The following is a 15,435-nucleotide window of genomic DNA, read 5'->3' as shown; positions in this document are numbered from 1 at the left end:
CAGTATTATAATAATATCAATTCTGTCCAGATTATCTAATACAATTATTCAATGCAATCCCAATAAAAGTGTGAAATGTGTGCATCTGTAGGTTAACAATCAGATTCTAACTAACGTGGAAAATAAAAAGTTCAAGAATAGACACTATAATTTAAAAGAATGTAAAAAGAATTGCCTTACAAAACAGCAGGTTTATTATAAAGCTATTTTAATTAAGACACATGTGGTACTGACACAGGGATACACAGTGAGACTCATGGAACAGATAGAAATTCAAACTCATGGGGCCGGCCCAGTGGCGCAGCGGTTAAGTGCGCACATTCAGCTTTGGCGGCCCGGGGTTCACCAGTTCGGATCCCGGGTGCGGACATGGCACCACTTGGCAAGCCATGCTGTGGTAGGCGTCCCACATATAACGTGGAGGAAGATGGGCATGGATGTTAGCTCAGGGCCAGTCTTCCTCAGCAAAAAGAGGAGAATTGGCAGCAATTAGCTCAGGGCTAATTTTCCTCAAAAAAAATGAAAGAAATAAAAAGAAATTCAAAATCAAACACACACCTATAAGTAAATTTGATGTATGATTGGGATGGCCTTACAAATCAATGAGAAAGGATGGACTGTTTAATATGTTGTTCTGAGACAATTTGATATCTACATGGGAAAAAATTGAGTTAGATTTTAAATTAACCCAGTTCATAAAAATAGAACATTGTCATCTATGTATCTATACACTTTGTTGTTTGTTGCTGATATATAGATCCACAATTAAAACATTAGAAATGCATGCGGATGATGAACAAATAAGGAAGAGTATTATTTCTGGGGAAGGCTGGTGAATGTAGTCAGAGATGGGAGACGGGGAGCTTTAACTGTGCCTGTAATGATTTGTTTGTTAAAAAATAGCTTGAGGCAAGTTTGACAAGATATTATGATTTTTTAAATGGCTGTTTGTTTTATTCTCTATAACTATCTGCCTGTTGGAATTATTCTAAGTAAACTGGAAAAAAGAGAATTAACGTTCATTGAGCTTTCACTCTGTGCCAATTATGATGCTAAAAGCCTTCATTTAGGAACTCATCTATTCCTCATAAAAACTCTCTAAAGTGGTCATCATTTAGGTCCAGTATATTTACAAAGAAATTGAATTTCAAAAAGGTTAAATTTCTAAAAGGTTAAAATACCCAGCAATGTCTGGTGCCAAACACTGTAGAGGCATTTCACTAAACCATGAATTTTTAAAATGTGTCTCTGAAGCAAAGTGTGATAAACCGGAAGCTCTTATTCAGATTTAGCTTGTCTCCATAAGTTCCTTTAGCATTAATATAGCATGAAAATATCTGGTGTTTCCAATTTTCCGTAGTGTTTTAGAACAAGTCTTCAATACAATCATAAAGATTATTTGCTCATATGATAAAAATTCCACCATACATTTGCCAAATGATGTGGATGTTGTGCCCCAAGAGAATGGGAACAATTTTTGAGACATCTTCTGAGGTGAATTGCCATTTTCTCTTTCAACCTCGTTAACAGAAAAATTGCCTAGACGGGAGTTTGGCTGTGATGCTGCTGTTTCAATTACTCTGTTTGTGGCGTGCCTGCCAGACATTAAAACCTAGAACAGGGGTTTCAGATTAGGAAAACAGAAAGGATTGGAATAATGGCTTTTCTTTGACTTCTTAGGTAAAACCAGCCAGTAAGGATGACTACTACAAAATAAGAAAATCCATTACATTTTTAAACAATGTCTTTCTGTTCCTATTTAACAATTTCTCTAAGATACATACTTTGGGCTGATATTGCTTCTGTGTCATAAGAAATACAAATATTTAATATTATTAAATATTTTCAGAATACTCCCTGGAGTGGTCATGCTAACTGACTGCAATAACAGTATACGGATTTTCCTATTTCATCTTAATCTAACTAACACATGGCATTAGCAGACTATTTAATTTGTGTCAATCTGTGAATCTGATTGGTGTGAAATACTATTGTTTTAATTTGTACCTCTTGATTCCTGAGGAGTTAAAGAGGGATCTGTTCTTTCCTTTCTTTTTGTTTGGTTTTTTCTTACTATTGTAATTTCTTCTGTGAATTACTCATTCACGTCCCTTACCTCCTTTTAAAATTTGTTTAGTTATAATTTTCATATTGATTTATAGGAGTTCATTATATACTCTGGATGCCAATCTTTTGTCAGGTATAAATATTGGAACTGTTTTCTCTAAGCTAATAAAATATTTGACTGTCTCTGTACCTAGAAGTTCTGCTACGTTATCTTATTAAAATGAGCTGGGAAATGTAGGCACAGGGGATATGATTGATGGATACGTTCATTTGAGGGATACCAGTGGCTTAATTAGAAACCCAAAATCTCAGCCCCTTGGCTCTCTTTCTGACACATTTGAATACCCAATGCTGGGGCCCTCTGAAATGTTTATTTTTATGGCTTTCAATCCCCTGGATGCTGCCTTTTGCCTGACACACTATATCTTCTCAACACGCCTTTGATTTCTAAAAAGAGTTTTCACTGCAGAAGTCACATGCTCCTTATCTATGTTCTCATCTACAAAATAGGGACTTTAATATCTACTCTATATAATGGTTAAGAGGAGTGGATGAGGAAATATGTGCTTCATGTAATACATTATGATAGATGGAATACTAAAAGAAACCGCAAATTTTAAATATTTGGATGATCCTGCCCAAAAAAAAGAAGGAAAAGGGACTCTAGTAAGGCTAGGAACATAGGGGAGATTGAGCTTATGGGAGTCAGCAAGCTCTGATGCTATTTAGATTACCCGAGGCATATTCAGATCCGGATGTCTTAGATCTTCTGTGAACAGGACACAGAAGCAAAGCCTTGGATGTATTCCAGACATAAAGTCTGATCAGACACAGCACCACATAAATCTAGGACTCCAGAGGCCCATACCTCTACAGAAAAAGAGAACTAGTAAAAATAAATTAAAATAAGAATATATGCTTGATTTTGCCAAAAAAAACCACTGCAACAAATAAGAAAATGTCAGTTTTAAATCCTAAGCATAAAAATAAATACATGAAAAATAAATAGTCTAAATGTACCAATTAAAACACAGAGATTTGCGGAAAAGATTTAATTTTTAAAAAGTGACCTAACTATCCACTGTCTACAGGAAACTCACTTCAAATATAATGATACAGGTAGGGCAGAGGAAAAAAAAAAAATGGAAAAAATATATACCTTGAAAACATGAATCAAAAGAAAACTGGAATGGTTATATTAACCTGATACAGAATAGGTTTCACAGAAGAGAAAATTACCAGGGACAAAGAGGTATACTAACAAAATGATAAAGAAGTCAACTGATCAAGAAGACGTGATAATCTTAAACGCATACATGTGTATGAACTAAACAATAAGCTGCAGAACACATGAAACAAAAATAGATAAAACTGAAATAAGAAATAGAGAAATCCACAATTATAGTTGAAGATTCAGATAATACTCTCAGTGGTTGATACAACCATTATACAAAAAAGTCACTTACAATAGAGAAGAACTGAAGAACACCATGAATCAACAGGATCTGATTGACATTTATAGAACACCCAATAACAGCAGACTATTCCTTCCTTTCAAGCATGCACGGGATGTTCACTATAATAGACCATATCTTGAGTCATAAAGCACACCTTTAAAAAGGTAAAAGAGTCACAGTCATATGATGTTCTCTGACCATAATGGATTCAAACTAGAAATCAATACCGGAAAGATAACAACAAAATCTCTAAATACTTGGAAATTAAACATACTTCTAAATAACCTATGGGTCAAAGAGGAAGTCTCAAGTCTCATATAAATAAATATATTTAACTGAATGGAAATACAACATATCAAAATACATAGGATGCAGCTAAAACAGTGCTTAGCAGGAAATGTAAGTCAATAAGTGTTTATATTAGAAAAGAAGTGAAGTCTCAAAGTAGTTATCTAAGTTGCTACCTGAAGAAACAAGAAAGAGAACAAAGTAAACCTCAAACTGGCAGAAGGAAGAAAATAATAAAGACGAGAGCAGAAATTAATGAAATGCAAAACAAACACAGAAAAATAAATCAAACCAAACTTTTGAAAACAATAATAAACTTGGTAAATCTCAAGCAAGATTGATAAAGAAAAAAAAATAGAAAACACAAATTACCAATATCAAGAATGAACCAAGGTATATCATTACAGATTCCACAGACCTTAAAAGGAAATAAAAATACAGTATGAACAACTCTCCACACACAAATTTGACCATTTTGATGAAATGAACCAATTCTTCAAAAACTATAAACTATGAAAAGTCATCTAAAAAAATAGATAATATGAATAATCCTATTACTGTAAAAGATATGGAATTTATTCTTGAAACTTTTCAAAACAGCAATCTCTAGGACCATGTGGTTTCACTGGAGAATTCTATCAAATACTTAAAGAAGAAATTCCACACAACTTTGTACTGAAAAGGAAGAGGAGGGAACAGAATCCAACTAATTTTATGTGGCCAGCACCATCCTGATGTCAAAATCAAAGACATCATTTAAAACTAAAGGAAACAGTATCCCTCATGAGCAAAGATAAAAAAAAATCCCTGACAAAATATTAGTGAATAGAATCCAAATATATAAAAAGACCATGTGTCACAATCAAGTGGAGCTCTTTCCAGGGACACAAGTCTGTTAAAAAATTATTAATATAATTCATTGTATTAACTTTCTAAGGAAGAAAACTCATATGATTATATTAATTGATATGGAAAAGGTATTTGACAAAAACAAAGCATTCATGATGAGAATTCTCAGAAGACTATATATAGAAGGGAAAAGCCTCTATTTGATAAAGACCATCTACAAAAAAACCTACAGCTAACGTCATACCTCATGTTGAAATACTGAATGTCTTCCACCTAAAACTGCAAATAAGGCAAGGATGTCCACTGTCACTACTCATATTTAACATATTACTGGAAGTCTTAGCCAGTGTAATAAGGTAAGAAAAGTAAATACAAGGAGTACTGATTGGAAAGAAAGAAAGAAACATTCCATACTTGCAGATAGTATAATTGCCTAAGTAGAAAATCATAAGAAGAATAACCAAAAATCTCTTAGAACTAATAAGTGATTTTGATAAGGTCACAGGATATAAGGTTAATATATAAAAATCAAACACTTCTATATTCTAGCAGTGAACAATTGGAAAGCAAAATTAACCCATTATATCATTTACAATCATCACAAATAAAAAGGACTTGAGTATGTATTAAACAAAATACTACAGGATCTACATTATAAGAAATGAAATATACAGACTAGTATCTCTCAAGAACATAAATGCCACAATCTGCAACAAAATATTAGCAAACCAAATACAACAAATGGCTATTACCAAAAAGACAGGAATTAAAAAGTACTGGTAAGGAAGTGGAGAAAAGAGAATCTTTGTGCACTGTTGATGGGAATGTAAATTGAAGCGGCCACTATGGAAAACAGTGTGGGGGTCCCTCAAAACGTTAAAAATAGAACAATCAAATGATCTAGCAACTCCACTTCTGGGTATCTATCCAAAGGAAACAAAAACACTGACTCAAAAAGATATCTGTACCCTCATGTCTATTGCAGCATTATTTACAATAGCCAAGACATGGAAGCAACCTAACTGTCCATCAATGGATGAATGAATAAAGAAAATGCGGTATATACATATATATATATATATATACACACACACACAAAAGAATATTATTCAGGCATAGAAAAGAAGGAAATCTTGCCATTTGCAACAATATGGATGGACCTTGAGGGCATTATGCTAAGTGAAAAAAGTCAGACGGAGAGAAACAAATACCATATGATCTCACTTGTATGTGGAATCTAAAAAAGAAACAAAGAAACAAACAAAAAACCAAACTCATAGATAGAGAACAAATTGGCGCTTGCCAGAAGTAGGGGTGGGAGTGTGGGTGAAATGGGTGAAGGGAATCAAAAGGTACAAATTTTCAGTTATAAAATAAATAAGTCATGGAGATGTAATGTACAGCATGGTGACTATAGGTAATAATACTGTGTTGTATATTTGAAAGTTGCTAAAACAGTACATTTTAAAAGTTCTCATCACAAGAAAAAAACAATTTGTAGCTATATGTGGTGATGGATGTTAACTAGACTTGTTGTTATCATTTCTAAAAATATACAAATATTGAATCATTATGTTGTACATCAGGAACTAATGTTATGTGTCAATTATATCTCAAAAGAAAGTAACATAAAGAAAAAAATCCCAACAAATCAAATACAACAATGTATAAAAATAACTATATATCATGACCAACTTAGATTTATTCCAGGTATACAAGACTGATCCAACATTCCAAAATCAACTAATATATCCCAAAACATCAACAGGCTACAGAAAAAATATACACAATTTTATCAACTGATGCAGAAAAGGCATTTGATGATATCCAATGCCCATGCATGATTTAAAAAAAAACTCACAGAAAACTAGGAGACTAACTCCGTTAATTTAATAGAACAGCTACAAAAAACCTATAGTTAATTTTCTACTTAATATAGTGAGAAAACGAATGGCTTCCCTTTAAGGTAGTGAACAAGCCAAGGATGCCCTGTGTCACTACTCCTATTGAACAAATACCAGTCCTAACTAAAGCAATAAGAGATAAAATGGAATAAGAAGGTGTACATATTGGAAAAGAAGACATAAAATTGTCTTTGTTCACAGATGACATGGAAACCTATGTAGAAAATCGAAAAGAATCAACGATAATAACAAAAAAACTCCTGGAACTAATGGACAGTTATAACAAGACCACAGAATACAAGGTTTATATACAAAAGTCCGTTGCTTTCTTATATACCAGCAATGAATCATTGAAATTTGTAATTAAATGCACAATATCATTTACAGTAACATTTAAAATATGAAATACTTCAACGTAACTCTAGCAAAATATATACAAGATCTAACTGAAGAAAACTGCAAAAATCTAATGAGAGAAAATCTAAATAAATGGAAAGATATTCCATGTCCATGGATAGGAAGACTCAATATTGTTAAGATGTCAGTTCTTCCCAAATTGATCTATACCTTCAATGCAATCACAATCAAAATTTAGCAAGATGTTTTGCGGATAAAAACAAATGTATTCTAAAGTTTATGAGGAATGTCAAAAGGTCCGGAATAGTCAACACAATACCAAAGAACAAGCTTGAAAGACTGACATTGCTCACCTAATTTCAAGACTTATTATAAAGCTACAATAATCAAGACAGTGTAATACGGGCGAATGAAGAGACTCATAGATGGATGGAGCAGAGTAGAGAGCCCAGACTGAGACCCACAAAAATACAGTCAACTGATTTTTGACAGAGGAGCAAAGGTAATTCAATGGAGACAAGGATAACCCTTACAACAAATGGTGCTGGACCAATTGGTCATTCATAGGTAATAAGGATGACAATAATAATCTTACTTTTTTCACAAAAATTAACTAAAAATGGACCATAAACCTAAATATAAAACTTCTGAAAGAAAACATAAGGGGAAATCCATTAACTTTGGTTTGGCAATGAGTGTTTAGATACAACAAAAGCAAAATTGATGAAAGAAGACAAGGATAAATTCAACTTTATTAAAATTAAAAACTTCTGCTCTATGAAAGACACCTTTAAGGGAAACAAAAAAAAATACCACATACTGTAAGAAAATATTTGCAATCCACATAACTGATGAGACTTTTACCCAAAATATATAGAAAACTCTTACAGCTCAACAATAAGAAAATAAACAGCTCAAGAAATGGGCAAATGGTCTGAACAGATATCTCACAAAAGAAGATATACAGCTGGAAAGCAAGCATATAAAAAAATTCTCTACATCATTTGTCACTGGATAATTTAATTGCAAATTAAACAACAGTGAGATACCCACTGCACACCTATTAGAATGGCTAAAATTCAAAACACTGAAAACGCCAAATGAGGAAGAGGATGTAGAAGAAGAGAAACTTTCATTCATTGCTGGCGGCAATGCAAAATGACGCAGTCACTTGGGAAGACAGTTTGGCAGGGGTTTTTTATTTTAATTTTTTTTATTTATTTATTTATTTATTTATTTATTTATTTATTGTGGAAGATTAGCCCTTAGATTAGTTTGATTAGTCCCATTTGCTTATTTTTTCTATTGTTTCCCTTGCCCGGTGAGACATGGTACTTGAAAATAAGTTGCTAAGACCAATGTCCAAGAGTATAGTGCCTATGTTTTCTTCTAGAAGTCTCATGGTTTCAGGTCTTACATTCAAGTCTTTAATCCATTTTGAGTTAATCTTTATGTATGGTGTAAGATAATGTATCACTCAGGGTAGGAAGATTGGAGCACAGACACCATTTAAATAAAATGAATCCATTTGGCAAACTTGGATGCTGGGTGGAAAGACATTTTTACTATTAATTAGTGAATGTTTTCCTTGAATATCTCCCTAAGAATCGGCTGTTGGGTAGAGTAGGAAGAGCATACAATTTGGGCTTAGATGGACGTGGGTTTGAATCCTGACTCTGTCACGTATAGCTGAGTGATTGGGGCAATGATGTAAATTTTCTCACTATTATAATAAATCCAACCCCAGGAGTTCAGGTCCAGAGAGTATGACACTGACCCATTTCCCCCGGTTCCTCCCTGCTAGGCAAAACTACAAGCCGTAGAATAGCTCAAAAGGCAAACTCTGAAAGGTGGTTAAGCAGAGGGCAAGATATTTGGGACCCCAAGTGTGGAGGCATGGCCTCAGACCACAGCATCTTGCATCCCACGCACAGCAGAAGAAGGCAACCCAAGTGCTGTATTTCATGACCCCTAATCTAGCAACAGGAAGCAGCCCAGGTGAGTTCATTCCTTCCCCAGATGGATGAGAGTCCCTCGGACAACAGGTGAGCCCACACCACCAGCAGAGGGGATCAACTGAGACCACCACCAAAAATAAGCAGCTGGAGGAATCAGTGTCCTTCTTCATGAAGCCTGAGGACTCCACTTTTCCTTGGAGAGACACCGAGGTGGGCAGGCAGAGGCAGGCAAAAGAAACTCAGCTACAGCAAGAGGCCTGGTCTGGGAAGCTTCTTCACCACTCTCTCTAAAGTCACTCCTCACCTGTCCAGAGACACCTGAGCAATGTGGCAGGGAACCAGGGGAGGGATTTCCTCCACATCCATCCTCCAATGAGAGACCCTCAGCAGCTAGTCCTGGGAAACCCTTTTCACCCCTCGGGCAGCACAAGAAGGACTAGTGGGAGCTCCATGGGCACCAGATAAGCCAAGCAAATCAAGAGAGCCCTCCCACGACTCTGAAAATTCAGCTGCCATGGGAACCACAGCCCACACCAGGAGTTGCACGCTCCAAATGAACAGGGTGATTGCTGCAAAAATAAGAGATTTAAACAAGACCAAGAGTCTCCTAACGCAGTACATGAGGTGCCCAGAGCACAATCGAAAATCACTCATCATACAGGGAAACAGGAAAATCACAACTTGAGTGAAAAGTCAATACCAGTACCAAGAAGAATCAGTTGATGAATTATCTGAGGAAGATTTTAAGGCACCCGTCATGAAAGTGCTTCAACTTATGAATGCTCTTGAAACAAATGAAAAAAAAAATCTCAGCAAAGAACGAGAAATTACTTTCAAAAGACAAATAGAAACTATAGAATTGAAAAATACAATAACAGATTTAAATTCAACCCCAAGATTTTATGGGGCTGTTTTTTCTTTGAGTTTTAAATAAGATGCCACATGTCAAAATGCACAGCGTGGGCCCTACTACAGAATATAAGCCTAGTGAATCTTAAAATAGTTCCTTTAAGGAAATCTTACAATTTTTGACACCAAGAAATGCCATATTCTTTTTTTCTTTTGAGGAAGATTAGCCCTGAGCTAACATCTGCTGCCAATCCTCCTCTTTTTGCTGAGGAAGATTGGCCTGAGCTAATATCCATAACATCTGTGCCCATCTTCCTCTATTTTATATGTGGGATTCCTGCCACAGCATGGCTGGATAAGTGGTGTGTACTTTCGTGCTGAGATCTGAACCAGTGAACCCCAGGCTGCCAAAGCAGAGTATGAGAACTTAACCGCTATACCACCCGACTGGCCCCAAGAAATGCTATATTCGTATAGCCTACTCACAAATTAAACTGAAGAGATCATTTCAACATCAACCAAGAAAAATGTCTTTCCTAAACTATGCCTGTTGTTGCTTTCTACAGGCAAAAAAATTAATCAATCAGCAAATAATTATTAAGCAAATTTATAGGATTTTATTCATCCTTAAATTCATAATTTGGTATTATCATTATTTATTTTGGGGAAACCAACCACTTCATTATATACAAATAGGAGCAGGGACTTTAGTCTTACGCCTGTCGTGGTTCCCACTGAGAAGCTCATTGTCCAAGCCTTCAGGGTTTATTCAAAGCTGGGTTGTCCTTACCCATTCCCCTTACCCCACACCTTTCCCAGCAATTCCAAGCAAGAGCTCTTCAGGAAACCTTGAAAGGCCATGGCTCTCAGTATCCTGCACAGTAGCCTGGGAGCCACATTCTCCCAGTCAAAAATGCCGGTTCTTCTCTAGTGTGGCACGTGAATGGGAAAAGGTCTCAGACACAAGAACATTACAAAAATCCCTGTCACCTCCTCCGTATTGGAAAAACTGGTCCTCTCCCAGTGTGGCCAAGCCAGTTCTTCTTTCTTAATTTCCAGCTTTTTCTGTGAGCCTAACATAAAATCCAGACTCTGGGTAAGTCATCTGACCTTTTCAGACTTTACATTACAAAACTCCAGCAAGGAATAAGAGATCAGGCTCTGTCATGTGACAGCAGATGTTGGTGAAACCGCTAATTATATTATAACCTGTGATCATGTGAATTAAAGTGTCAAGTGAAGGCAAAATCTGGTGAGCTTTCCATGGCCACAGAGCAATATGAGAGGCATAAAAAAATCAAGGATTGTTGAGTGGAATAATTATTATTAGAAGCATTACATATGTTTATGAAAGGGAAAAGTCTAAAAATAATTCTCAACTCAAAGCACATACTGAAAGTTTGGGACTTGTTATGAGTGTAACCCAAAAGCAACACTGGCAGTGGGACTGAAATAGGTGACATCAAACGAAGATTTTGAAAGAGGGGGTTGCAAATTACAACGTCGATTAAGTCTACAATCTCACCAAGTCTTTTAGTTGGGAAAATATGGAATCCTAGCAATCAGGATGAAGAGGTGAGATAGCGCCAATCAACCCAAAAGACCCAAACCCCTAACATTGTCTGGGGTTCCTTCGCCTTCCTTGTCTGATGAAGTTATGCCCGATATTTCTTAAAGAGCCTGTAAACGTCCTCACTCTTGAAGCTGTTTTGTTTCTCATTGAGTCTACTGTGTCTTCTCATTCCACACCATCCAAGACCCCTCAGTGTCTGCAAACCTAGAACCAGAGTAAGATATCAGCATTCCCCAAGGGCCAATAGCAACGTCAGACCTCAGAGAGAAAACGTATCCTCCCAAAGAATTGAAAGGCTTTGTTTGTCTACACCTGCACAATTCTGGAAATATGTGTAGGAACGGGTTCTGAGGGTGCCAGGTCAAGGAAAAAGAACATAACTTTAAACTCCACTTAATATGTCTATGATGCACTTTGAAGCGTTTCTGAACTCAGTGTGTTAGCACAAGCAGCACGGAGTGATTCTAATTGGTTGCTTGGTTGATTGACTAAAACACAGGTTCAACAAAGGCCCACACTAAATGAAGTTGAGATGCCAGTAATTCCTTAATGCGCTCTTGAAGAAGAAACCCAGAAACCTGGGGAGATATAAATATTGGAGTGGATTTAACATGTGCAATCCCCTGGTCAAACTAAGCTCTTCTCTCAAGGTCGGGGATGCTGGTAAGAGTTACTGTGGCTAAAATAGTTTCCTTAACTTTAGGAGGAATAACACAATCATGAGTGGCTGAGGCCAGACGGTTGTTACCAGAGTCAGGGGAATATAGGGGGCAAAAACGCATCATTAGGAATCAGAATTATCTGCTGTGAAATGATCTTTGTGGGGGATAATTAATAAATAAATGAGCATCTCACTAAGTTCCTCGTGTAACTAGTGAAAAAGAAAACAAACAAATGAGCATCTCACTAAGTTCCTCGTGTAACTAGTGAAAAAGAAAACAAACAAAAGTCCTATGAACATAGGGTGATCTAATGGTTAAGATTCGGTGCTTTCACCACTGCACCTGGGGTTTGTGTCCCACTCAGGGAACCACACCACTCATCTGTGGGTTGTCATACTGTGGCAGCTGTGTGTTGCTGTGATGGTGAAAGCTATGCCACCAGTATTTTAAATATCAGCAGGGTCACCCATGGTGGACAGGTTTCAGCAGAGCTTCCAGACTAAGATGGACTAGGAAGAATGACCTGGCCATGCACTTCCAAAAAAATTGGCCATGAAAACCCTATGAATAGCAGCAGAGCCCTGTCTGATAGAGCACCAGAAGTTGAGAGGATGGTGCAAAAAGACTGGGCAGGGTTCCCTCTGCTGCCCACAGGGTCAGTAGGAATCAGAATCAACTCCACGTCACTAACAACAAAAAGGAACATAGGGCAACCAAAAGAGAATCAAAACCCCCCATCTAATACCCTAAACTGAGCCAATTCAAAGACCCCAGGGTTTGTTGAACAAAGTAGAGGTGCGGTAACCTTGAAAAAGGGTCTCCAACGCCACCAGGAAAAACTCCACATCTTACTCCTAGACCCTCATAAAGGGGCCTGTGGTCATTTTCCAGGATAACTGTGCAGTGGGGAAAGGAAATATCCCCACTCTCCAGAATTTATCAGACACTGGCTCCTGGGGTCACACTCACTCCTTGGGCCCCGTAATAGCACCATAGTCCACCATTCAGCGTATGGACCTGGTTCTATTGTTCTCTCTTAGTCTATTCTAAAATTCTCTCTATATACTCTATTACAGAACTGGTAAGACACTGTACCTATGCCAGGTACAGAGGACTGACTGGGAATGGCTATCCTCGACAGCTAGTAAAACCCCCAGATCGGCTTCTTGACACACAAAGTAAGGGCCAAGTGGAAGCATCTGACTATAATATAACATCAAATCCAAACCATATCTCTGGGGAACTGCAGAAATGTGCTCCATCACTGAAAATTTGGGGAGGAGGTAATGATCCAGGTTGTTAAACAAAAGAGATGGGTCTTGAAGAATGACAACACAAAACACTATGAGGTAGTGACTACAATTGCAGCTACCTGTTTTGGATAGGGACTATTTTCCAGAACAAATCAATATGGTTCCTGGATCCTGATATTCAGTTATTGATCTGGAGGATATTTTTCCCTATGACAAATGCAAGGGAACACCATTCAATAAGGGATCTTCACTTGTTCTATAACTCAGGGCCTGGCAAGAAACTGATGGCATACTCAAAGTGGGTAGTTAAAGGTGTCTTACTAAACAGGGTTAAGGGACACCAAGGACAGATGTTGGAGTAGCCTGGAGTTAACAACAGCAGGAAGCCATTATCATCCCCAAACCTGAAGGGTAAAATGGAGCGAAAGACTAATAGGACCTGTAGTTGTATGAGGGGGGCATTTGACGGAAGTTGTGGTCTTCAGTAGAGGAATACAGCCATGGCCAATTGAAAGTCTGGTGAGAGAGAACCAGGGGAAAATAACACCTTGATCTCTTCCTTCCTGTCCTTCAATATCTTGATAGTACTTTATAGTAGTTAAATCCAGCTGGAATCCAGACAGTAATGGGGCTTAGAGCTCAGCCTTAAAGGACATAGGTCAAAGTGGAGAAGCACAGAAATCTATGACAGTACGAGGGTGGCCACCTCAGCCAGAGTTGTAGTGTCTAGTGATCTGGGATATAGCCAGGTACACTTTCAAAAGTAAAGGACAGGTTGCTTCACACACTTCAACCTCTGTCACAAAGGAAGTGGCATAATTGTCAGTGAGCCCATTTTAATTTTTGAGGTAACATATATACATTGAAGTGTATATATGTCTAGATGAATTTACCTAAAGAATAGAGATTGTCAGCTTAGAGGAGGACCTAGCAAGGAAGGGTTTCCAGATGGTCCAGGCTATCAGTCAAGCCTTATGACCTAGTGGATCCAATGATGCTTAATGTGTTTGTAGAAGATGAAGATGCTTGATGGAGCCCAGGTCAATCCCCACCAAGAGAAGAACAACAGAAATGTCAAGGTTTTGGAGGAAATGCACATCTGTTCTATTTTTGAATAATAGCTCTTGACTAGCTATTGGCTTTTGATGGAAACTCAATACACAATCATGGGGTACCAGATAAAGATGAAGTCAGGGCCTTCCATGATGAACTGACAGTCATCTGATCCACCTATCCATAAAATCAGGCATTCCTAGCAGCACACCATCATCAAGTAGAAGTGCAATATAAAGTACTGGGTCCAAACAGGTCACAGGAGAGGTCCTAGGACTCTCCTAGGAGCTAGTCTTACACACCACGAGGATGCCTTTCCCTTTTGTTCTGTCACTCCACCCTTGACCCACACCCTTGGCTTCACTGAGAGGTCCCTATGACCAGTTCACTGAGAAGGGGTAAGTGTGAACCAGACTTTCAAATGCCTCTACACAATGTGTTGGCACTAGCCAAAATTGAAGTTCTGTGGCATTACTGCTCCACTCAGGTGCTCAAGAAAGTGGGGAAGAAATATTCTCCCAGTGGTTAGAACTTGGAGACGTACATCTTGTTCACTCTGCCTGGAAAGAGAGAGAAACCTGGAAGTGGTTCATAGTTTGCTGGAGGTCAGGAACTTTGAAGGAGTAAAACTGAATGATTTGTGATAAGGACATTGGTGGAAGAGGTCTGTGGATAGATTTCTCAAAACAGGCTCATAGTATGAGAATATCTGTATCCTATGTGAATTTCACCAAAAAACATCACGAAAAAGGCTCTTAGTCATCCACTGTGCATTCCTTATCCACGCTGTGGAAGTTAGTAATCTTCCTTCCCCAGCCACCCCAGGGCTGGGACTCATTAACAAAGTGGCCGAGGTAACAGATACAGAAGTTATGCATGAATTTCAAAACTGGACTTTTCTTTACTAGGCTAACTTGATTATTGCCACCTTGAATTCTCATGATTTTACACACAGTGTTACATTTTCAACAAAGATTCATTTTTCAGTGAAATAAGGGAGACATTTTTTATATGCCCATGGGGGTTCATTGATATGTGCCCCCTCACCCAGTGACATGACTTATAGGTGATCCAGATATGACACTGGATGGGATCCAATAACTTAATAGGTTTGACTCTGTCCTGAAGAGCGAGTTCTCTTCTAACTAGCAAAGAACATATACAC

Source organism: Equus caballus, chromosome 1 (genome assembly GCF_041296265.1).
Source record: "Equus caballus isolate H_3958 breed thoroughbred chromosome 1, TB-T2T, whole genome shotgun sequence".
In the NCBI taxonomy this organism is placed as follows: Eukaryota; Metazoa; Chordata; class Mammalia; order Perissodactyla; family Equidae; genus Equus; species Equus caballus.
Note: the sequence above shows the minus strand (reverse complement) of the source record.